This window comes from Protopterus annectens, chromosome 4.part0, assembly GCF_019279795.1.
Source record: "Protopterus annectens isolate FY-2018-M chromosome 4.part0, PAN1.0, whole genome shotgun sequence".
Taxonomy (NCBI): domain Eukaryota; kingdom Metazoa; phylum Chordata; order Ceratodontiformes; family Protopteridae; genus Protopterus; species Protopterus annectens.
The window spans coordinates 633,906,994-633,932,163 of NC_056733.1; the positions used below are offsets into that span (position 1 = coordinate 633,906,994).

Consider the following 25,170-nt stretch of genomic DNA (forward strand, 5'->3'; position numbering starts at 1 on the left):
CTCCTCACTGCTACCACCAGGCATTACCTTCTGCAAGCCAGAGACTGCACTATCAAGACTTGCTCCAGGCTAGGTATCACAATAAATTTCGAAAAGTCTGCATTGTCGCCCTGTCAATCTATCACCTTTATAGGCACAGATTTAAATACCAAAGACATGTCAGCGAGCCTTCCACCAGACAGGGTATTAGTGATTCGCCAACATGTGAAGGTTTTATTAGCATGCAAAAAAATCCAAGCCAGGTTTGTCCTCCAAACTCTGGGTCTCATGGCAGCAGCGATCATATTTGTCCCTCTAGCTCGTTTTCACATGAGGGTTCTTCAGTGGCTTCTGTTCACCCAGTGGTCCTTCCAGCAGCTTCCCATGTCTTACATGATTATGATCACACAAGCATTCAAGGAGCACCTCGTGTGGTGGATGGTCTCCACATCAGTGTCCCACGGCAGACAATTTGTACTCCCCCCTCCAGTTGCTACGGTGACCACGGACGCCTCCCTGATCGGGTGGGGGGGCATTATCAGGGCAGAGCAGTCCAAGGCACCTGGCAACCTCACGAGTACCATCTGCATATAAACGTCTTGGAGATGAAGGCCGTGCTCTTAGCGTTGCAAGCTCTTCAGGACTCTCTTCCTACCGGGACCATTGCAATTCAAATGGACAATATGTCAGTAGTGTGGTACATCAACAAGCAGGGCGAAACCAAGTCCTACCCCCTATGTCGAGAAGCACTCAGACTCTGGCAGTGGGCGATCTCTTCCCAACGGTCTCTGATCACAACACACATCCCTGGGAGGTCCAATGTCATAGCAGACCGGCTGAGCAGAGCAATTGTCATGCCTCACAAGTGGTCTGTGAGTCAGGTAGTTGTGGACCAAATCTTCCGCAAATGGAGCCAACCTTGCTGCGACCTTTTTGCAACTCCCTTTAACAGCAAGTGCAGCAACTTCTTCTCTCTCCTTCCACTTCCCGGACATTCCCTCAGAGATGCTCTAGTCCACGATTGGCCTCAGGGACTTCTTTATGCATTCCCTCCTTTTCCTCTAATCCCAAAGCTAATAAAGAAAGCTACTGTATTGGGCTGCAAAATTATCTTCATTGCTCCTTACTGGCCTCGACAAATATGGTTCCCGTTCCTGCATCGCCATCTTCTTGAGCAGCCTTGGAATCTGGACCTAGTTCAAGACCTTCTGATTCATCAATCGGGCGGGCTGCACCAATCCCTATGATCTCTCCAGCTCACTGCTTGGTTGCTCCACTTCCAACTTTAGCCAAGCTTCCAGATATCTCCCCCTCTGTGCGTGAAATCATTTTGTCATCGCACAAGTCTACGACTAGAAAAACTTACGCTAGTAAGTGGAAACGTTTTTCTTCCTGGGCAGAGGCTGTGTATAGACCCCTTTTCAGCCCCTGTACACCACATTTTGGAATTTCTTGCGGAACTCTTCCATGCTGGGTTTGCTTCTGCTACGATTAGAGTTCAGTTAGCTGCAATTTCAAATTTTCACATTGGCCTGTCGGAAAACAATATGTCTCATAAGTCATGTAAAGCCTTTCTCAAAGGGACCACTCTGCTCAGGCCCCCAGTGAGAGATCCTCCACCACCGTGGTATCTAAATTTGATTTTAGCTTCTCTAATTTTGCCCCCTTTCGAACCTGCAGCTTCTAGTTCCTTGAAGTTCTTATCCTGGAAAACCCTTTTCCTGGTAGCTATTATTTCAGCCAGAAGAGTTTCGGAACTTCAGGCTCTTTCTATCCGTCCTCAGTATCTCGTGTTCCACAATGAGCTAATCGAAGGAAGGACACTGAGGAAAGTCGGAGCTATAATATATAACATTAAGTATCCTGTTTTTTGTTTATTTTGTTCTTTATTTCTTTGTTAATTATAGCACTTTGTGTACTGTGTATTTTTCTAGCTAGTTTCACTGTGTGTGAGGTATTAACTGGAAATTGTCCAATTTTATTAAGCATCTGTTGGGTTGTTTGTTTCTGATAACTTGTTGCAGTTACACTCTTTTTTAGAGGCTCCTTCAGCTGTTTAAAACTTTCATTTAAAGGCTCACTGCTGCTTTTCAGCTGTGAGAAACATTTCTGCCGTTTGTTTCCCACCCTCCCTCCCTGTTGGTATATTTATAGTTGGTGGCATTGCAGTTGCCTGCCCCTAGTGTAAATTTGATCTGGGACCCTCCTCCCAGTCTAGTGTCATTACCTCATTCTACCCAGTACAGGGAGAACATTGGAGAAGGCCAATCAGCTTAGTTTCTGCTACTCCTTTCTCTCTTTCCACTAAAAAAAAAAAAAAAAAAAAAAACTTTTTCTAAGCTTGTTTCCTACCTTTCCTGTGGGTAGTCTAGCCTGGCTATAGATTTGCTGTGTCCAGGACTATTTGTAGGCTTCTAGGGCCCAAGCCTTTCTGTGTTGGAGGGAAGCCTTCTAGCTTAATTTTGTTTCTTAGAACTAGCCAGTTTTTTGTTTCAGCACTTGTTCAGAACTTATTGTAAGCACTAAATAAGCTACAAATTACTACAGCACTCAACTTTCCTCACTGTCTAGAGGAAAACCGTTTCTAGTACTTAACAAATAAGCACCTATCCAGGCATGTCTAAGGGTCAGCCCCCGGTGTTTTCTCCTGTCTACCTGATGAATCTGGGCATCTTGGGGCAATGCAGTAATTGCCTCATGTACACAGACAACCCTCTCCTCCTACCACCCAACACTACAACCTGTGAGAGATGCACTTATATAGCCAAACTGGAAGCAAAGCTCTCTTCACCCAAGACTGGACTAGACAGTCAAGAGGAGAAGGTAAACACTTGCACCACACCACACTCAGCACATAGTCCCTCAAAACCTACACCACCAAAACACACACATAGAAACACAAAACACACACCTACATTCGTGGAGGCTCTCAGTAAAAACCTGCCCAAGCAACAGGGACCTCCAAAGCATAAACACAAGCAACCTCCACCCCCCAACACAACCCAAATGACATATAGTCCACAAACTCAGTGTGCCACTCAACCACAACCCATAAGGCATAACAACGTACCCAACACTCTAGTCATAGGTGACTCTATAGTCAGGCACACTGATGTTCCACTCACCAGGCTAAACAAGGAGAAAGTTACTGTCAGCTGCCTGTCTGGTGCCAGGATCCGCCACATAACGCATGCACTCAGGTCACTCCACAACAAGTACAAATATGACTGTCATTGTCCATGTTGGTGTGAATGACCTGAGACGTACCTCCTTGGACTACATGAAAAGGGACATGGAGGAGCTGTCCGATCTTGTAGCCCAGGCAGGTATGACCCTAGCCCTGAGTAGCATCCTGCCATCACCCAGAATGATACCACAGTACAAGGACAAAATGATTGACTTCAACAATTGGTTAAGCTTCAGGTGTCATTATAAGGGGATCCAGTATCTGTCTGCTTGGGATGACATGATTGACAAGCCACGATGCTTTGCCAGAGATGGCCTGCACCTGTCGCCCCTGGGATTCCGGATACTGGCTAAGGCTCTAGCTACCCCTATAGTGCCTTTTTTAGGCAAGGTTCAAATGACAAATTCACCACCCTAACAGGTACAGGCAAGAAGAATCTGAGGGTATTGCTACTCAATGCTAGAATTCTAAACCTCAAAATGCACTCTCTCGAGGCACTCCTTAAAATGGAGAACATTGACATCTGTGCAGTGACAGAGACCTGGATCAAGGCTCCAGAGAGTACCCCTGCATTACCAGGCTATAATTCATACCACACCTTTTGGCCACCTAACCTGGACCAAAACACTAAAGGCGGAGGCATGTCCATATTCATTAAGGATATCCACACCTCCAGGCTAGTTGCTCAGCATAATGCATCCGAGATTATCCAAGTGCAACTAACTCTGGGCAAGACCACAATCCAAATTGTAGCTTGCTACAGATCCCCCACCATGCCCCAGGATTCCCACTCCTCATTTCTTAATACACTGGAAAATTCTAGGGTGCAACCTAACACCCTAATAATGGGCGATTTCAACTACCGTACCATTAACTGGGGAAACTACTCCTGTACCAACTCTTGTGCTCAACGTTTTCTGGAATTCATAAATTCCAATGCCATGGAACAACTTATACACACACGCCCCCACCAGGGGCAGCAATATCCTAGACCTGGTTATTACCAACATGGGCAACCGGTGCTCCACACCAGAGGTCAATTCCTCGTTGGTCAGATCCGACCATAAGCTTATCACCCTAGACATCCACATCCCTCCCCCACCCCATTAGGGAAACCACAGTAAAATAATTTCTCCAAAGTCAGCTTCACGCTTCTTAAGATAGAAGTGGCAAACTTCACGACACCCATGCTGACTGACAGTAGAGGTATGACTGCTGAATCCTACACAAATGCACTTTATAAGCACTTACATGAGTGCATGGATCGTGCAATCCCTAACAGAACCAAGATGCTATCCTCCAAAAAAGGAAGCCAATCTGGTGGTCCCCTGCCATAAACAAACTCTACAACAGAAGAAAGAAACTGTTGCAAAAAAGAGTAAAATCCCATGATTGGAGAAACTCCCTGGTCAGCTTCAGTAAAAAGCTGAGATCCCTCATAAAATCCTCCAAAGCTAGTTATGAAAACAAAATCGCCACTGACTCTAAAGACAACCACAAAGCATTCTATAGCTATGTCAAGAATCTCAATGGCAACACTCAGATCTGCTCTGAGTTACAGCACAATGGCACGAAATATACATAACCAACAGATGTTGCCAACATCCTGGCAGATAGGTTCAGTGCTAACTTTACCCCTCTGTCATCTCCTAAAGGGCCCATCTCTATACCAGAAGAATGCAAAGTTCCTGTAATCATGGCTGCACAGGTGAAAAACACACTATCCAAAGCCAAGAACACAGCATCCATGGGACCTGATGACATCCCAGGCTGTGTTCTACATGAACTACAGAACGAACTGGCACCCCACCTAAGTACCATGTTCAGTCATAGCCTCACCTCAGGCTATGTGCCCACTGAATAGCGCACAGCGAAAGTTATCCCACTCCACAAAGGGGGAGCCACCACAGACCCTGGAAACTACCACCCCATTAGCCTAACGAGCCTGGTCTGCAAGGCTATGGAGCATATCATCATGGAACTTATAAACAATGACACTGGTAATCTCCAAACTCAGGACCCCACCCAGTTCGGGTTTGTAAAAGGCAGATCATGTCTCCTAAACCTGATAGACTTCTTTGAAGCAGTCACCAAAGCCGTAGATGAGGGTAAGGTGGTTCACACAGCCTATCTAGATCTCGCCAAGGCTTTTGACACCATCCCCCACTCTGGAATTATAGATAAACTCACTAAACTAGGTATAAATCCATATGTCACAAGATGGGTTGCCAACTGGCTCACTGACAGAACCCACACTGTGAAAGTACCAGACTCCAAATCCAGTTTCAGACCAGTGACAAGTGGAGTGCCACGGGGTTCAGTCCTGGGTCCTCTCCTGTTTGGTGTCTACTTCTCTGAAGTACAGGCCAACACAGAAGGTCTTTGGCTAACGAAGTTCACAGATGACTGCAAACTAGGAGCCATAATCAAAACTCCAAAAGATGTGGACATCCTACAAAAGGGTCTTGCTGAGACAGATGCCTGGTGTCAAAGCCATGGCCTCAAGCTCAATGCCAAAAAGTGCATTGTCATTCCTTTTGGTAAAAACTCAGTACCCATGAACTACCACATAGGTGGTAGTCTACTTAACACCGAAAGTGTGATAAGATACCTTGGGACACAGGTGGACAGTAGTCTCTCCTTTGATAATCACATCACCACAGTAGTCAGAAAATCCTTCTATGTGGCACACTTCATCACAAAAGGTTTCTCATCCAGGAAAAAGGAGGTAATTGTTCCCCTCTACTCGTCACTCATTAGACCCATTATAGAGTACAATGCCCCTTTTGGTATGTACCTCACAAGACATCTACAACAACTGGAAAGGCCACAGAAATATCTCACAAAGAGGATTACCAGCCTCAAAGAGATACCCTATGCAGACCGTCTCAAAAAACTGCAGCTTTACTCCATTGCATATCGCTTACTCAAAGGCGATCTCTGCCTAACACACAAAGCTATGTCAAACCCAGAGCTTTTAGACATGCTCCACTTAAAGAAATCCCAATCCCTACGAGCTACACGCTCTAGGGACCTAAACCTCGTCACCACAATAAACGGAACATGCTGGAGGGATAGATTCCTGTCCCAGGGACTTCCCATACTCTGGAACAAACTACCTATCTATATCAAACAAAGCTCCTCATTAGCACTGTTCAAGAAAAATCTTGATGACTGGATGGGAGATAGGAAATTCACCCCGGGGATCACTTCTGTGGCTCTGCTCGACAGTGGCACAGGAAAATAATTTTCTTGGGTGGCGAAAGCCAGGGTACCTTTGGCTAGGCTTATATATTCCCTATGGCCAATAGCCTAGTACCTACCTATGAACCTATGACAGCGTTGCTCTCAGGACTAAGCCTTCCTTCCTTCCTAAGGTCTCTTCAGAGAATAACTTAAATCAGTCCATAGACCTCCCAGTGTTTTTTCCTAACCACTCCAACAGGGTGGAATATAAGTTGCATCAGTTAGATGTTCACAGGCAACTACGCTTTTATTTGCATAGAACTAAGGACATTAGAAAATCGGACCAACTTTTCCTGTCTTATGCTGTGGGTAAACAAGGTCTTCCAGTCTCCAAAATAACCTTATCCAGGTGGTTGACTTCCATCATCACATTTATATATCAACTGAGGAATAAAGAATTGCCAGTCAATCCACCAGAGCTTTAGCCACTTCGGTGGCCTTTCAGGCTAGGTTGCCCATGGAATCTATTTGTGCTGCGGCTACGTGGGCCAGCCCACATACTTTCATTTCGCATTACAAGTTGGATGTGGTTTCCAGGAGCAGAGCTGATTTTGGTTCCACTGTTCTGAAGAGGCTGTTCCAATGCGCCACCCAGGATTTTAGGTGCTAGGGACGCTGTCCCAACCAGCAAGAATGAAGGCGAGATAGACAACTTAACATAAAGAAGTTATGTACTTACCATAATGTTCCATGTTAGTTGTCTTCTTCTCGCCTTCTTTCTTCCATCCCACCCTCCATCCCCCTATCCTAGTGGACTGAGAAGAGTTCCTCTTGATTTTTCACTGGCTGAGTCTTCTCCAGCTATTCCTTTCCGACTAGTAGTCTCTCCAGTAGGATTTATTAATTCTAGGATAGGATTCCTTTCTGATTATGTCTGCAGTTAGACTTACCAAACAAGATCTGGGTGTCTAGTGCCAGGCATCATGGGATATAGGGGGCCTCGAGCCAGTAAGCAGCTCTCGAGCTTTTGAAGATGGCCGAGTTGGAGCCGAGGATCAGCTCCAAACCCCAACCAGCACGAAAGAAGGCGAGAAGACGACAACTAACATGGAACGTTATGGTAGGTACATAACTTTTTTTTGTAGCACACCTAAGTGCCATCAGCACTAGTCATTCTTCATGGAAATAGCTCCAGTACTTAGTAGTTATGACCACCCATCCTGGCATGATTAAATGGCAGTTCCCTGTGCTTTCTCCTATTAACCTGGTGCACTTGGGCATTCTGAGGCTGTGCAGTAACTGCCTCATGTACACACACAACCCTCTCCTCTTACCTCTAAACACTTAGTCTTGTGAGGGATGCACTTATATCACCAAACTGGAAGCTATGCACTCTCCAGCCAAGACCGGACTAGCTGGTCAAGAGGAGATGGTCAACACCTGCACCACACCACATGGAATACATAGACCTCCAGAACACCCACCATTACAGCTGTTACATAAAAACACAAACCACATACCCACCTTTGTGGAGGCTGTCAATAGAAATTTACCCAAACAGCAGCACGTGGTACCAAGCTGTAAACCTCCAAGACAGAAAGAGACTCGACCACCACAACACAGCACAAACCACTGGACACGTAGCTCACCTCCGCAGTGTGCCCCTCAACCTAACCCCCAAATGCTAAACACCTTGCCCAATACAGTAAACATAGGTGACTCAATAGTGAGGCACACAGATGTCCCACTCACTAGGTTGAATAAGGAGAAGGTAACGGTCAGCTGTCTATCAGGTGCCAGCATTCGACACATAACGCACGCACTCAGGACACTCCACAACAAGTACAAGTATGAATGTCACTGTTCATGTGGATGTGAATAACCTGAGACGCACCTCCCTGGACTACATTAAAAGAAACATGGTGGAGCTTTTAGATCATGTGGCCCAGGCAGTTATGACACTAGCCCAGAGCAGTGTCCTTCCTACCGTCACCCAGAATGATACCGCAGTACAAACAAAAAATGATTGACTTCAACAGTTGGATAAGTTTCTGGTGTCATTCTAAGGTAATCCAGTATCTGTCTGCTTGGGATGACATGATTGACAGACGTTTATGCTTTGCCAGAGATGGGCCTGCATCTGTCAATCATGGGTTTCCAGGTACTGGCTAAGGCTCTTGCCACCCCTATAGTGCCTTTTGTAGGTGGTGTTCTAAAGACCAAATTACCACTGTAACGGTTATTGCAATCTGAGGGTCATGCTGCTCAACGCAAGAAATCTAAATCTCAAGATGCACTCGCACAAGGCACTCCTCAGAATAGAGAATATCGACATTTGTGCTGCAGTGGAGACCTGGTTTAAAGCAGCAGAAAACTCCCCAGCGGTACCAGGCTATAACTCATTCCATTGTGAGCATACACAAACACCCACATGTACGGATGTGCACGGACCAAATCAACAACAGTAACTGTAAAAACAAAAAAGGTCCAGCACAAAAAGGGTGATAACTTAAAACTCCTTTATTGGGGTTGCTCCAAAAGCAAACAGCATACCGGTTTCAGCAACAACCTTCCTCAGTGCTTAATAACAGCAAAGAATTAACAATTCCTTAAATAAAGAACATCATTAGCATTCAAGAATAACATTGGTTGGTTAAGGATCTACATCTATCACACTTTTGTGCTGGACCTTTTTTGTTTTTATAACTCATTCCACACCTTTTGGCCGCAAAACATGGACTGAAGCTCCAAAGGCACTGGTGTCGCCATATTCATAAAGGATATGCACACCTCCAGACTAGTAGCTCACCATAATGCATCTGAGATACTTCAGGTACAACTAACATAGGGTAAGACTGTGATCCAGATCATAGCCTGCTATAGGTCCCCAACCATGTCCCCAGACTCAGTCCACATTCCTAAGCACCCTGGAATCTATCAAGGTCCAACCCAACACTCTTACTAGGAGACTTCAACTATCCCTCTATCAACTGGGAAAACTACTGAAGCACCAATACACTGGTCCAACACTTCCTGGAATTCATCAGTTCCAATGCCCTGGACCAGCTCATTCTGACCTCCACTAGAGGAAGCAACATCCTTGACCTAGTTTTTACTAACATGGGCGACCGTTGCTCTATACCAATAGCCTGTCCTTCCCTGGTCCAGATCCTACCATAAACTAATCACCATGGAAATCCACATCTCACCCACACCCCCCACAAAGGTAACCACCTTGAAAGACTTCTCCAAAGCTGACTTTGGACTCCTAAAAACAGAAGTGGCTAACTTCATGGAACCCATGCCAATGGAAAATAGCTCCATGACTGCTGAATCTTACACCAGTGTACTGTATGAACATGTACACAAATGCATGGAACTTGCCATACCCAACAGAACCAAAACGATCTCCTCCAAAAAAAAGGAAGCCAATCTGGTGGTCCCTGCCATTAATAAACTCTACAATAGAAGGAAGAAGCTGTTGCAGAAAAAGGTGAAGTCCCAAGACTGGAGAAACTCCCTTATTAGCCTCAACAAAAAGTTGAGATCCCTCATGAAATCCTCTAAAGGCAGCTATGAAGGCAGAATTGCATCAGACACTAAAAACAATTGCACAGCCTTCTATAGCTATGTCAAGAACCTCCACGGCAATACTCAGATATGCCGTGAGGTGCTGCACAATGGTACCTCTCCTATACTCAGCCAACAGATTTTCCCAACATAGTGGCTGACAGATTCAGTGCCAACTTTACCCCTCCCCCCCAAAAGAACCAATCACAATACTGGAAGAATGCCAGGCACCCAGCATTACTGCAGCACAGGTTAAAGCTGCATTGTCCAAGGCCAAGAATATAGCTTCCATGGGACCTGATAAGATCCCTGGCTGTGTTCTACATGAACTACAAAGCGAACTGGCACCACATCTGTGTACCCTGTTCAGTCTCAGCCTTACCTCAGGCTTTGTCCCTACTGAGTGGCGCACTGCTTCAGTCATCCCTCTCCGTAAAGGGGGAGTGACTACAGACCCTGGGAATTATCACCTCATTAGCCTGATGAGTCTGATATGTAAAGCTATGGAGCGCACCCTCATGGACCTGATTAACAAAGATATAGGAAATCTCCAAATTCTAGACCCCACGCAATTTGGCTTTGTGAAAGGGAGATCTTGCCTGCTCAACCTGGTTGATTTCTTTGAGTCAGTCACCAGGGCTGTGGATGAAGGTAAGGCAGTGCATACAGCATGCCTTGATCTGGCCAAGGCCTTTGATACCATTCCCCACTCTGGAATTATTGAGAAACTCACCAAACTAGGCATCAACCCCTTTATCACTAGGTGGGTTGCAAATTGGCTCACAGATAGAACACAGTGTGAAAGTAGTGGACTCACAAGTCAGACTGCTGACCAGTCACGAGTTGAGTCCCACAGGGATTGGTCCTGGGTCTTCTCTTGTTTGGCATCTACTTCTCAGAAGTCCAGACAAACACAAAGGGACTCTGGCTGACCAAGTTCGCAGACGACTGCAAGCTGGGAACCATTATTAACTCCCCAAGTGATGTTGACTTCCTACAGAAAGGCCTCACTGAGACCAGTGACTGATGTTGAAACCATGGCCTTAAGCTTAATGCCAAAAAATGCATCATCATCCCCTTTGGTAAAAATTCAGTTCCCACTAATTACCACATCGATGGGAGCCCACTGAACACTGAAGGTGTTATAAGAGATCTGGCGATGCAGGTTGGCCGCAACCTCTCCTTTGACCACCACATTGCCACTGTGGTCTGAAAGTCCTTCTATGTGGCACATCTCATTATCAAGGGTTTTACATCCAGGAAGAAAGAGCTCATAGTCTGTCTCTACTCTCACTCATTAGACCACTTATCGAGTATAATGCCCCATTTGGCATGTACCTCACCAGATACCTACAACAGATGGAGAGGCCACAGAAGTACCTTACGAAGAGGATCATAGGCATTAAACACATGTCCTACATGGACAGACTCAAGAGACTCCAGCTATTCTTGGTCTCATATAGCCTACTTAGAGGTGATCTCTGCTTGACTTACAAAGCCATGTCTGACCCAGAAATGCTATAGTTAAAGAAATCCCAATCCCCCCTCACCACATGCTCCAGAGACCTCAACCTCATTACCACAATCAACAGAACATGCTGGAGGGACAGGTTCCTCACCCAGAGACTGCCCAATCTCTGGAACAGACTTCCCATACATGTCAAGCAGAGCACCTCGCTGTCCCTCTTCAAGAGAACGTGGGTCTATATTACGTTATCGAATGCCGGTAATATCGAACATCATAACACTGACATGTAAAGCGTGAACTACGGTAATGGCGAACGTACAAAAATGCGAAATGTCGAAGTGTGATGGTTGGCCCGTCTGTGGTGTAGCTCCGTAAGGTAAGTGTGCGATAGTTACTGACCTTAAGGTTAGGGTGCGGGTTAAGGTAAGTGCATAGATAGGTAATGTATGTAAGGTTTAGTGTAGGGTTAGAAGTAGGGTTTTGTTAACTGTATGTGTGTGGATTATTTGTTTTGTTTGGGTATATATCTGTAGGGTAAGTGTGCGATAATTGCTGAATTGCGGGTTAAGGTAAGTGCATAGATAGTAATGTATGTTAGGTTTAGTGTAGTGATAGAAGTAGGGTTTGGTTTGTGTATGTAAGTGTTTTATTTATTATGTTTGGATATATAGTATGTAGTGCGCGGTGATGTTGGCCGACTGTGACGGTTCGAGATTTGAAAATTTGTGGTTTAGGGGGTTCGAGGTATTTGCGGTCCGGCCTTTGTGTGTCGGTGTTGTGGTGTTCAATGTTAGTGACATTCGATAACGTAATATAGACCCGAGAAATCTTGATGAGTGGATGAGTAATAGAAAGTTCACCCTGGGGATCACTACAGTGGCTGTACTTGATAGAGGCACTGGGAGCTAATGTCGAGCGGCACGATGCCAGGGCACTTCTATGGGCTAGGCTTGTAAAGGCTCCAGGGCCATTAACCTAGTACACACCTATGAACAAATACTCCTTTGTTCCATATGACTTTCTTTTATTGCCCTTTTGATCTGTTGCCATAATTGAATTTTCTTGTAAATTACTGTAAACTCGGTCGGCATCAAGTTGGGTGTTTAGTTTCTCCATCATCGGAAGGCAAGTTATTGGCCTATAATTTTTAGGGTAGCTTGCAGGTTCACCCTTAAGTAGAAGCATTGTTTTTTCCTGTTGTTAACCAGGCTGGTGTCTGTTCGGGGTATGCATATAAATAATTGTTACTCATGGCTAAATCTTTGTGCATAGATGTATATACTTTTAAACAGAAGTTAGGTACTGCATCTGGGCTTGAGATTTTCCAATTAGAGGCTTTTCTTAACTTTGTTTCAATCTCTGGCTGTTACTTCATCCCATTTCATATTCTGTATCTTTAAACTTCTTATTCTTTCTTTTACTACTTCTATCCATTTAGCATCTTATGTTCCACAGGATCTTTATAAATACTTCTGCAAAATATATCTATTTCTTCTTTTTTGGTGGTTTTGCAATTCCTTTTACCTTGTTTCCCAATTCTTTATAAAACTTTTTTTGGGTCATCAATAAATTGCTTATTTTGTACTTTTCATTTGTATTTATCTGTGTATCTTCTACGTTTTTCTGCCTGTGCTGATATTTTTAGTTTATTATTTGTGATAATGCATGATAAATCCTCATCCGTTATAATACTGCGCATTGCTTTTATCACGTTTTTCTTTGAGTATTTTTTTTTTTTATCTGTTCCCTCTTCTGTACTCTTCTAACAGTGATGCTTCTTGTTTTAATTGTTTTTTTTTAGTTTTCTCTATTCGATACTTCCATGATGGTATTTGGTTTCTCCCCTTCCTTTACTACCCTGTGTTCTTGTGGTAGAATTGTATCTGTTATTAATTTAGCTACACAGTAATATATCCTGTTTATTTTTGTTATATCACATGGATCTCGGTCCTAATGAATGTGTTCATTTGTTTTATCAAACTTATAACTTTTTGGGTTTTATTGATCTTCTGCAGTCTATTTATTTCATTGATCTTAATGTCTATCTATCTCTATTAAGTCAAGCAACTCTTCCCATAGCTCATGTTCTTCTAAACTGATGGCACATTTTTTGTTCTCCGTTTCCTGCGGGCATTCTATAGAAAGTTCTATAGCATTTTCCTGTGGCACATTCTCTTCAGTTTCATTCTGTGTCATCTGTTGCTCTGCCATATGGGAATTCACTGGCCTATCACTCCTCAACATTGACTGCGTCAGAGTTGCCACAGTTTCCTGTTCCTTCCTTTGCTGTCCAGCTTCAAGTGAACATTTATAATGGTTTCCTGTAAAAGGCTTCAAAATATCTTTATATGGCAACTGACCTGTTGCTTCCCATTCCACTGGTTTCTCCTTAATATGGATGTGCATTGCTCTATCCTTCCATGAGGGCCACCCAATTGTCTCATAGCTGGCAACTCTGTCCCATAATTTGAAGAATGAATGAAAATGACATTAGATGTGAGAGGTATGTACTCAGCATAGTTATGCATCTGTATGGTCCATTTTCATTCTTCCTCAACTTCTCCCCATCCTTCCCCCTGTCCTTTCATCTGTGAGTGACCTGTTAGGGTTATTGGAACCATTGTTCCTGTTTGAGCCCCTATCTTTCCTTTATCTTTTCTTTTATTTGGGCTATAGTGAGTCCTTGTGTTTATGTGGCAGCAAACTCGATCTGAAGTACTGCAGGGCTCTGAGGCATTATGGGTAAAGGGAAGACCTCCAGAGTCAGATCTGAGAGTCTGAGTAAACGAGGCCGAGACAGATCCGTGACCTATTTATCGAGGAAGAATGAAAATGGACCACACAGATGCATAGTTATGGTTAAGTACATAACTTTTATTTTTAGTTCTTCATGGTGCCTGTTTCATGAAGGCAGGATGTCATCCGATCACAGAGGAGATTGACTAAAATGATAAAGTGGAATGTCCATACACAGAAGCAGTAAATAATCTGACACCCCAGCATGTTTTGTAATGACTGTTTGAGTCATTGACCCCAAACTCAGTAAGTCAGAAGTCATCTAATTGATAAGCCTTTAAAAGTGACTTTGTTGGTAAGGAAATTCTGCTGTGGGTGTAGTGGATCAATGAATCCCACAGCTTAAAGAAGCCAGACTCTAGGTTATGCAGCAGTAAGGAAAGGGACAAAAACTCATTGTTTGAGTGACTTGCAGCTTAATGAGTTCTGCCTTGGTAATTCATTAGGTTCGCTTTTGTAACAGGTAGTTGTCTACTAACATCCTGGTTGCGTTCTTTCTTGAACACATTCTATTGGATGTTACCTGAACCTAAATCCAAGACGGGTGGATAAAATGAAAGTTTAACATTTCATTAAAGGGTTGCATCTCAGGGGAAGCAGCATACTCTTCTCCTTCCTGTCTTGCAGTGTAGTGCCTATATTGTAGTAGGAAGTTAAGTACTTGTCACATGCAGCTTTTTCATTTTTTTCCATGTGTACAAGTTAGGTGCTAGAGTGTAACATCTGCTTTAGGTGCCTGCAAACTGTTGTGTATTTGCAGTTATGTATGTTCTAGGGGCATAATCATGGTGCTCATGCCTCTCAACCACTTAGAGCAAGAAATGTGGAAAAGCCATAAGTAAAAGTGGGATAAAGGCCCAAAAATAGGGACAATTTTTAAATATTGCTCTTACAAACTTAAAAAGTTGATAGGATAGGTTATGCCCTTCTATTCATTGTTGCAGTATTCTTTACTATTGGGTTGTATTCCACTCAGATGACCCGACGTCTGGCCTGTATACAAAAGCTTAGAGCCACTGCCTGTAAGTGGGAGTTCACACATAGGCACTGACAACGTCAGCCATAAAAGGGACGTCCACACGAACCATCTTCAGAACTTTTTCGCCTGTGTTCAGAAAGGTTGACTCGTACGTTCGGTCTGCCATTGGATCCTGTTGGTTTGTCTTACAGCTTTAAATAAGTACCCCATAGGAGATTTAATATATTGCTACTGCCCTTTGTTTTGTTAATATCATCCAGGAAAGGCAAGTGTAGGTGTGGAAGGCAAATTCCACATAGTCACGAGCTGTGCTTGTTTTGCTTAGGGCTTATGCACGATCACCAGTCCTGCTCTATTTGTCAGGCCTTCATTCCCAAAACTTTGCACAGGTGTCTTGTCAGCTTTGAATTTATACTTAGAAAACCAAAGATTCAAGTGTCTGGCTGGGGGCGCTATGGAGGATTCCGCAAGTACTTCTGAGCCGTTGGTAAAGAGGAAGGTCAGCAAGGCTTGGCCTGAATCCTCTTTAGCTGCGCTTGCTCCCTCCAACATGCCCCTTGAGGTTGATGAAAACCTGGCAGTACAATTAGAGGTAGGGTCCAGTCCCTTGGCGGGTACAGGGATGGAAGCCATCAGGAGTGCAGATCCTAGCATGTCCGAGGCTATGCAGATGTCCAGTTTGGATTACTTGGGGGAACCGCGAGTAGTGATTGCAGAAGTCTCAAGAACTGCTCCAGCTTCCTTGTCCAAAGAATTACCGGAGGCTAGGCCTACGTCCGCCTTCTCTCCTCAATAGGAAAAGCCTGTGAAAAAGAAGCAAAAGACTAGGTATGTTCCTGCTCCTTCTACCCCCAACATCGGATTAGAAAGTTTTTTTTTTTTTTTTTTTTTTTTTTGCAGGGTCTTAAGGCCCCGATGGCTTTGAGGCCTGTGGCTTTGTCTTCACCATAGCAGACCCAGACTTTGCTTCTTCTCCAGTGCAGCCATCCAGGGTCTAAGGCCTTATTTCAGGACAACCTGCAGAACTTCAAATTCATGACACAATTTTGAGGAGTCTTCATTTGATGAAGACTCTTTAACATACTCCACTCAAATTCCCTCTACTGTGGAATATGCTTCCCCAGAGGAGGAGTCTAATGGGGGGATTCTCCCATGAAGAGCTTTCCTTTGGGGAAACTATTAATAAAATGAAGGAGTTTTTTAAGGGGGATTCCTCTCAGTCTCAGAAGAATAGAAGAGGTGTAAGTGTCTACAGGTGGAGGCCCCTGCACCTTCAGCAGTCCCTTCAGTACTGCCAGCCTTTTAGATGTTTTCAAGGCTTCATCTAAGACCCCTGACTCCCAAGCCCCTGCCCTAAAGAGATTTAATAGTTTCTATAAGGTCCTTGAGGACTGCAGATTTCTTTTTAAATGCCCCTCAGCTGATCCTACTGTGGTTTCCATTACCTCAGATAACTCCTCACTGTTATCTCCTTCTACCAAGTTACTCCCTTCTGATATGGAAAGTTACAGTTTGGAAAGGTTGGGCAAGAAGCTATATACCTCTTCCACCTTGGCTATCAGGGCATTTAATTTAGACACACATGTCCAGGTATACTCTGGCTTTGCTTACTTAGGCCACCCAGGTTCTTTCTCCATTGCCAGATTCAGAGGCTGAATGTCTGGCCCTTTCTCTCCTATTGTCCTCCTCTCAGGTAGTTTGACACTATCGAGTGTAGTTACGATGCAGTGGAGGCCACTGCCAGAACAGCAGCTTCATCTCTGGCTACGTCTCCAGGCACTTCCTGATGACATAAAGGCAAAATTGCTTGATGCTCCTCTTGACAATGCCTCATTGTTTGGAAAAGCAACTGCAAAGTTGTTTAAATCACTGCAGGAAATAGGTAAGGAACTCCAGGATTTGAAACACCTGCTGGTTTCACCAGTTCCAAAATTTCATAGAAATTTCCCTGCCAAGACTTCCTTTGTTAGGAAACCTGCTTGATGTTCTTCATGTTTCACTGTTGCAGTCATCAAATTTGGCTTATCTGCTTGCAGTAGCCCTCAGCTGGCCTGATTAACAAAGTATTGAGTCCTGCATCGGTTGCTGTCTCTTCTTCCGTGATGTCAGGTAGTTAGGGGTATAAAACATGCAGCTGACGCCATTACATCAGTCTTTCTTGCCGTGCGGTGCCCGAAGCAGAAGCAGTTTGCAAGTGCCAGTCGGCCGACTCCTGAAATTTTCATTTTCAAGTTTCAGAACCGAAGTCTTAAACTAAAAGCTAAGTACCCCATTGGGGAAACCTTTTCTTGCTCTAAACCGATGTCAGTAAAAGTAAATAATTGCATTTCTTGTGGAAAGCAAATACCTCATAAAGATTTTCATTCGTATTGTATTCTTTGCCTAGGCCCTGACCACAATGTACCTCGCTGTCGGTTTTGTGCCTTGCGACTACTGACATTCCGAAAATACGCAAAGATAAAGACAGAGACAGGCTGCATAGGTCCAGAGCTGCCGACAACGCTTCTCCTAAGCCAGTCGCCAGTACTCAGTGAGGCGCTTTCGCAGCCCCATGATACGCGCTACTTCAGATACGCAGGCCTCTACTGAGACCCATTCGGGGTTCGGTATGCCGCGAGATGCTTCAACTGTGGAACCTGCGGTTGTCTCTACCTTGGCTGGGTCCGGAGCCGCTGTGCAGGCACCGGCTTCTGAGGGTGTATTCAGGTGTACTGACATGCATATTGAACCAACGCCATCTTCTTCTTCAAGGCCTAAAACTCGAAACATGCCTAGAAAAATGATGCCCAGACCGCATGGTCAGGCCTCTATGCCTAAAAAACAAATGATAAGAATGGCTGAAGACCTTGTCACTTTAATCAGGGGAAGCCAACCTTCTCCCTCTAAGAGACCTAGGACTTAGTTTGCTTATGATACTTCTGAACAGGATTCTGAAATTTCTGTTTCCTCTGATGACCAGAATTTACCCTTATGTACCTATGAGGATTCTGATGCTAAGGACTCTATTCCCCCCCGGAGGATTTCTCTTTTGGTGAAACCTTGCATACTCTAAGGGAGCATTTTCATTGGGAAAGTGAGAATTTCTCTGATTCTAAAAAGAGGCTTATGGATTTCTTACTCCTGCCCCAGCACAAGCCTTTAGCTATCCCTCCTGTACTAGACATTGTTGATGATGCCTTTTTGGAATCTAGCTTGGCCCCTGACTCTTTACCTCTTGCTCCCAGATGACCTGATAGATATTACAGGGTTCCTGACTCTCACAAGTTCCTTTTCAAAAGTCCTACTGCGGATCCTGTGACCATTTCACAGGGACCCAAGGGCATTAAAGCTACTACTGCCAAAAATCCTACACCCTCTGATAGAGTTTCATATGTTAAAGTATCAGCAGCATATTACTGGATTGCTTAAACAGAAAATGATGTTGATTCCTGATTGTGCTGAAAATAAGGATTTACAGGATTTAATGCGTTCTGCTGAACAAGTTGGAAAACATACTTTGCAGTGTGGTTTTGATTCACTAGAGGCATCTTGCAGGGCTGCTGTCACTGGGTCAGTACTTAGAAGGCATGCTTGGCTTAAGGAGCAATCCTTGCCAGATCATGTTAAAGCTAAATTACTGGATGCTCCCTTAAATCAGGACTGCCTGTTTGGCAATAAGGTAGAAGAAGTTCTTAAAAGGATGGAGGAAAAAGCTAAATCTATGAAAACTGTTAAAGATACCTACGCTTCAAAGCAGGCTACACGCACCATCAGTTCTTTGCACTGCCCTTTGGCTTTTCTACTGTGCCCAGGGTATTCACAAAGTGCATAGCTCCAGTCATTGCATTTTGCAGGCAAAGAAATATTCAAATATACACATACTTGGACGATTGGCTAATTCAGGCAGAAAGCCAGGACATACTTTTGAATCATCTGGCCTTTGTACAAAGGGTGTGAACTTGTCTGGGGTACACCATAAATTAAAAGAAATCACACTTGGTACCCTGTCAACAAATTATATTCCTGGGAGCAAGCTTGAATACAACTTCCCAGATGGCTTTCCTCACGCCAGAGAAACAAATTAATTTGACAACCTACTTAAAACTAGTGGCCACAAAAACCCTCCTATCTGCAAGGCAAATACTGCAAGCCTTGGGGCTCATGGCCTCCTGCATTCTTCTAATTCCATATGCAAGACTGCATATGAGGAAACTACAATGGTATCTAAAAAGCCTATGGTGTCAACATTAAAGGAATGATTCCTATCATACCTTGCCTATGCCTAGAGTTCTTTTGGTGGGCAGAGGCCTGCCACCAAAATAAGGGACTACCATTCACTATACCTCCTGCCGCCCAAACCCTAACAACAGACTCATCAGACTATGCATGTGGGGCTCACCTGGCAGGCAAGTGCATTCAGGACATATGGAACCCAAGGCTAATGCACCTGCATATCAATCAAAATGAAATGTTAGCTGTACAGCATGCTTTGACAGCCTTTAAGGACCACATTCTTCCAGGACAGTTAATGGTAAAGACAAACACCACCACTGTTATGTGGTACATAAACAAGCAGGGGCGGGTACCCATTCTTACCCCTCTGCAGACTAGCCATGGTATTGTGGAGCACAGCCTTGAGCTATCAAATGCATCTACAAGCTCATTTCCTGCCAGGAAAACTCAATACACTGGCAGACGGACTAAGCAGAAATCTCATGGACCCACACGAGTGGAAACTGGAACCAAAGATTTTCAACGTGTTGATAAGGAAATGGGGAGCCCAGATATAGAACTGTTTGCCTCCCCCCAGAACTACCAATTGGACACATTTTGCACAAGGACTCCCCACAAACAAGCTTGGAAAGTGGATGCTGTGTCCTTCGGCTGAAAGGACACTCTATCAGTTTATGCCTTTCCTCCTCTGCCTCTCTTCTCCAAAGTTCTATTAAAGATCAAACCGGACAAACCAAGGACAATATTGATTGCACCAGACTGGCCACACCAACACTGGTACCCCCTCTTGCGCAGTGTGTCACTGTTGGCCTCATGGCACCTGACTCAGACCCCCTACCCTGTTTGTCTCAGCAGGAGAACCAGGTTCTGCACCCTCCACTTCAAACCCTGAACCTAGCAGCCTGGCTAATTACCTAATCTCTCCTTTACCATCTCTCAGTAAACCAGTGATGGGTATCATTTTAGAGGCAAGGAGGCCTAGTACTAGAAAATTTTATGCTGAAAAATGGAAAAGATTCTGTGCCTGGAACCAATCTCAAGGGATGAGCACAGCAGCACCCAACTTACCTCAGATTTTACAGTACTTAACTGAGATGCTTCACAAGGGCCTTTCTTTTTCCTCCATCAGAATTCACACCTCAGCCATTTCAGCTCATTATAACACAGAGCCTCCTCTCTTCTCTCATCTACTGCTCAAGCAGTTCCTCAGAGGGCCAAAAATGTAAGACCAACCAGGAGAGGCCCAACTCCAGCCTGGGACCTCAACTTTACATTGGAGAAACTCACTCTTCCTCCTTTCGAGCCAGCTGCTAGTGCAGATTTAAAATACCTTTCTTGGAAAACAGCCTTCCTTTTAGCAATCACTTCAGCAAGAAGGGTATCTGAATTACAGGCCCTTATGGCAGTTGAGACTTTCATCATCTTTCATGTGGACAGGGTGTCCCTCAGAATCAATCCCTCCTTCATGCCCAAGGTGGTATCCATTGTGGTTCTTAATCAGTCCATTCATTTGCCAGCCTTCTTTCCTAATCCACAGAGCTAAGGGGAATGGATACTGCATTCCTTAGATGTGCACAGACAACTTAGATTTTATTTGGACAGGACAGAACCTCAAAGGAAATCTGAACAACTGCTGGTGGCATTTGCTGCAGGGGCAGAGGCGAAGGCTATTTCAAAGTAAACCATTTCTAAATGGATAGGCCACTTCATTAATTTCTGCTGTAAACACCATGGAAAACCTATCCCACAGGGGATCAGAACCCCATTCAACCAGGGCTACATCTACCTCTACAGCCTTTCTCAGATGTGTCCTTACTAGGGACATCCTAGAAGCTGCTACCTGGAGTTCTGTACATACTTGCAGCAAGCATTACCATTTGCCAATTTTCTTTAAATCCAGAGCTGGCTTTGCCACTGCAGTCTTGCAGGGTCTTATAGCTGGTCCTAATGCTATCTAAATTCCCCCTCCCATCCTTAGCTTTGGGAATCTACCCAAATGTGATGACTGCAACAGTGAAACACAAAGAGCATAGTACAGTTGTGTACACTTAGCATAAATGTGCAGTCCTGGTTACCCTCCTTCCAGCCCCCTGTCTTTTTATATATATATATATATATATATATATATATATATGTGTGTGTATATATATATATATATATATATGTGTGTGTATGTATATATATATATATATATATATATATATATATATATATATATATAATTATTATTATTGCTTCCCTTTAAGGGGGCACCTGACATCTGGGGCAAAAAAAACTGATGTAATGGCGTCGGCTGCATGTTTTATACCCCTGACGTCACGGAAGAAGTGACAGCAACCGACGCAGGACACAAGACTTTGTTAATCAGGCCGACTGAGGGCTACTGCAAGCAGATAACCCAAATGTGATGACTGTAGCAGTGAATACACTCAACTTCTACATTTATGGTAAGTATTCACAACTGTACTTTCCTCCACTTCTGTTCCCTCTAGAACTAGACCATGCAAGCCTTCCAGGAGGCACCCGCAGTCCAAGGCTGTTACTGCTACAGCTGCTGTTGTGGCCTCTCCTCAGCAGCCCTTTCAGCCCAGACCAGGTCTGTGATGCCTTGCACCCTCTTCCTAGTCGTACCCCTCTGTCCCTTCGCCTCTCCATTTCCGTATGAGCTTGCATGGAGATCACTCAGGACTCCTGGGTGATTTCAGTCATTCAAAATGGATACTTTATGATTTGGAAGACCCTCCCTCCTTTTCAGGGAATACCTCAACCTCCCTCCAGTCAACTTTATCTGTTTCCCATGATTCCTGATCAGCTTTCCAAGCAAGGCACCATTCAATCTGTCCCTCAAGACCAATAGAGAAGGGTTTTTTATTCTAATATGTTTCTGGTTCCAAGGAAAGATGGCCCTTGGAGGCCTGTCTTAGATCTCTTCCTATTAAACACCTTCCTGGTGGTGCCTTCCTTCAGAATGCTGTCCCTACCTACTCTTCTGCCCCTGGTCCTCCCCCAGGCTTCCTTAGCTTCTCTGGATCTCAAGGATGCATACCTGCATATCCTTATACACCCCCTCTTCAGAAGATTTTTGTACTTCCCGGTGAGTTCTTTGCACTTTCAATTTACTGCCTTACCCTTTGGTCTTTCTACTGCTCTGAGGGTATTCACAGTGTTTAGCCCCAGCCATTGCTTATTTAAGGCTGAAAGGAATTCAAGTTTACCCATATTTAGATGATCTGCTGTTTCTGGCAAGCAGCCCAGACATCTTATCTCAACATTTGAACTTAGCCATCCTTTTTCTGCAGGCACTGGGTTTCACAATAAATCTCAAAAAGTCGTGTCACATCAAGTCAGGATCTTGTATTTCTGGGGTGCAAGTTTCGCACACATTTGATGATGTTTTTTCTCCCTGTGGAGAAAGCAACCTATCTCAGGGCATTCATGGAATCTCTTCTGCCTCTTCATTTTGTCACGGCCAGGGAGTTTCTGAGACTGCTGGGGTTTATGGCTTCTACTGTTCCCACGCTGCCCTTTGCAAAGCTACACTTGAGAAAGATCCAGTGGTTTCTCAAGACATTTTGGTCCCAGCGTGCTCATCCCTTAGATGTCATGATTCCTCTCCTTCCCTGTCTGAAAGCAGCAGAGTTAGGTTGGCGGATGCAGCCACTTGATCAGAACCCTGGTCTACCACTTCAGGTTCCTCAACCAGCTCAGCAACTCTTCAGAGAGGCCTCAGCCTTGGGGTGGGGAACAACCTTTGCTTCCAGTAAAGTTCAGGGCCTTTGGGTCCCCTTCTCAAAGGAAGGAGGATATCAACATCGGGGGAAATGAGCGCTTTACGTTTAGCCTTACAGACCTTTCACCCTCTATTCCTGCCAGGACTCCTAAAGATCCTCACAGACAATACCACAGTCCTTTGGTATATAAACAAGCAGGGGGGCACAACATCTTATCTCCTCTGTTTGGCCATCAAAGCTTGGGAATTGGCTGCCTTATACAAGGCAACTTTGCATGCTGTGTGCCATCCTTCAGCTCAGAACTCTGTGGCAAGACGCATTACGCTGGTCCATGACACAATCTCACAAGTGGATGCTTTATAGGGATGTATTTCTGGACCTAGTTCACCAGTGGGGTAATCCAGAACTTGAACCTATTTGCCTCCCCTATGAACAGACAACTTCCTCGCTTTTGTGCCAGGGTCCCTCATCCTCAAGTGTGGAAGGTGGACGCCTTCTCATTTTCATGGAAGAGGAGGTTTCTTTGTGCATTTCCCCCTCCCCTTAATTCAGAAAGTCCTGTTGAAAATTGTACAGGACAAACTGAAAATCTTGTTAGTGACTCCCTTTTATCCAAGACAGCACTGGTTCCCTCTTTTTCTGCAGTTTGCCAAGGGTCATCACTACAAGTTACCTCACCAGCTGGACCTGCTCACTCAGGACAAGGGATCATTGATCCACTCATATTTGGTAACTCTGCAGCTGACCCTGTGGGTGATCAACTTTTGATCCCTTTCAAGCACATATTCTCTAAGAATGTGCTAAGGGTTTTACAGGAGGCCAGGAAACCCTCTAGTAGAAAATCTTATATTTCCAAGTGTAGAAGATTTTTCATTTGGTGCCAAGAAAGGAAGGCGGATCCCTTTGGTGCAGACATTTCCCTAGTGCTTTCCTACCTGTGTGAGTTACTTAACAGTGGCCTTTCTAATGCCTCAGTTAGTCCATTCTTCTGCCTTGTCTGCCTGCTTGCCTTTGATCCCTCCCCTAGCTTCCAGACTAGAAGTTAAGCTTTTTCTAAAGGTTGTCCTACACTTAAGACCCCCTCAGGAAACCAGTTCCTCCTCCCTGGGGACTCAGTTTTGTGCTGGAAGAACTAACTGAGGTCTATTTTGAACCAGCAGCTTCTGCTTCCCTGAAATTTTGCACATGAAAAACAGTGTTTCTGGTATCCTTAACCTCTGCCTGAAATTCAGACATTAATGGCTTTGGCTCCCTTTCTGGTCTTCCATAAGAACAGAGTATCCTTGAGAACTAACCCTTCATGCCAAAAGTGGTGAACAAGTTGTCAATGAATCCTTCCAAATGACTACCTTCTTCTCTTCATCCCAGTCATCTAGTGAGAGGGTCTTACACACCTTAGACGTCCATAGACATCTCAGATTTTACCTTAAGAAGACAAAGTCTGTCAGGAAGTCTGATCAACTTTTTGTGTCATTTCATCCCAGGGATCTGTGCTTGCCTGTATCCAAACCAACTATATTCACATGGATTTCTAAGGCTATTGTGTTTTGCTATGAATTCCATGGAAAGTCCTTATCAGCATCTGTCAAGGCACATTTCACTAGGTCAGTTGCATCCTCAGGGGCTTTATTCAAGGGTCTAGATGCCCATTACATCTTTGAAGCAGCCACCTGGTCATCTTTTCACACATTCATGAAACATTACAAATTGGACACTGTTTCCAGATCCCAGAGCAGGATTTGCTAAGGCAATTCTGCATGGATTCTCGGAAAATGCCTCCTCTTTGTTTCCCCTTCTCTGTCCTCCTCCCTGGGTTCCCTTTTCAACTCTTGCATTCTCCCAGATGCAAAGAATATTGCAACATTGTGTTAGAAGGACATAGAATAGTTGTGTAATATCTTACCATAACCATAGATGACCTTCTCTTCTGTGTTGCAGTATTCTATCTCTCCCACTTTCCCCCTACAGCTTGCTCTTTCCTAGGATGATCCACCTAGGCTCCCCTGGAGTTTTCCTCATGGGGCTTTCTTGTTCTGAAGATGGTATGTGCGGTCATCCCTTT

General features: G+C 44.4%; 1 protein-coding gene across 8 annotated transcripts in view; it reads left to right on the forward strand.

The window, feature by feature from the left end:
• Positions 1-25,170, forward strand: part of CLIP1 (CAP-Gly domain containing linker protein 1) — a 4,646,656-nt gene that overhangs the window by 1,220,807 nt on the left and 3,400,679 nt on the right. The gene's annotated exons all lie outside the window — the stretch shown is intronic.